This window comes from Vigna unguiculata, chromosome 8 (assembly GCF_037176805.1).
Source record: "Vigna unguiculata cultivar grain cowpea cultivar isolate G323 ecotype 2 chromosome 8, ASM3717680v1, whole genome shotgun sequence".
Lineage (NCBI taxonomy): Eukaryota > Viridiplantae > Streptophyta > Magnoliopsida > Fabales > Fabaceae > Vigna > Vigna unguiculata.
The window spans coordinates 28387795-28389324 of NC_140799.1; positions in this window are offsets into that span (position 1 = coordinate 28387795).

The following is a 1530-nucleotide window of genomic DNA, read 5'->3' on the forward strand; positions in this document are numbered from 1 at the left end:
GCTAATTGATTATAAAAATGTGTTGGAAGAGACAAATTTTTATCTTGAAAGTAGTGTTGAAAGAAACTGAAAAGTTGTTTTTATTCTCCTAAACATCTTTTAATTTCTGGAAGATGAAAAGTATTTTTTGAAAAGTATTAAAAACATATCTAGCAAGCTAAGTAAAAAAAAGTTTTAATTTTTAATTTGGTAAATAAATGTATTTAAAGTAAATAATTTTATTTGCATTTTTTATTAATAAGAAATTATTAATTAATCAGATTCAAAAAAGTGTAATATGTAATATTATTTTTTAAAAAAAAATTTAAAAAATAACTAATTTTGTCTATAAAAAAGGAGAAACTATTAATATTTATATAAAAATATTTGGTAGTTATCATTATGTATTCTTTTAATTTTAAATTATAAATATTTTTTGTACTCTGAAATTTTTAAGACGGGGGACTGGAATGAGGAAGCAAACAAATATATTTCATTCATGGATTTAACTTATTAAACTTTAATAAATACTTATTGAAGCATGAACTTTATTTCAATTTTGTTTGTTGAAAAATTTAGATTTTACCTCGATTTGCATTTGTTTTAAAAATAAATTGTAACTTATGAGTTTCATTTACTTCACTATTATAATTCTTAAACAATAAATATTATTGTATCAAATAACATGAAAATTATATTTGAACGTATTCACTCTCAAAACTATGAAAAATTTCAGTAAATATCGTGTAATATTTTGTAAATTCCACACCAAATCCTAATTAATTTATTGTATTACCATTTTTAGTTTAATTTATTTTAAAAACAATAGTTACTTTCTCTAAAAAACTTTGTAAAGGTTCCTAAAATGTCATCTTATGATACTTAATGCTCCAAAACATTAATTATGAAGACCACCAATTATGTTTTTTTGGGACATGACACTCTCTTACTATATTTCAATACATGTTTAGAAATCTGATCTACACATATGAACCCATATGAGTATATTTGAGAGAAGATAAGTTGTAAATTGTAGACGTAGCAGCGTTCTTTGAGTGGTGTGAAGAGAGGTACCGGTAATCAAAGCGTGTTAGTGATAATAATATTACGTAGAGCAATCATGATTATCGTCTTGAGAGGTGTTGATAACTCTGGACAATGCAATTAATTTTATCATGAGGAGTGAAAACCATAATGAAGAGAAATTTAAAAAAAATGAAACGCTCCTTGGTTGGCGATTTAGTATTTAATATTGGAATATGAAAACATTTAATAATTAAAACGTGTAGCAGATGATATAGCAGTTTAATCATCATTATCTCGAGCAGTGCGAAATTAAATGCATTTGAATACTGATTGACACGTTGTCATCATTATCTCGAGCAATGCGAAATTTAATGCATTTGAATACTGATTGACACGTTGATTTGGAGATAATTCGAACCACTTTTTGAAGGCGTTGGAATACAAAAAGTTTTTAAAACGGTCATTTTAAATTTATTTTTCCATAAAAATTGATCTTAAATTCTTCTGAGTATGAAAATGGTGAAA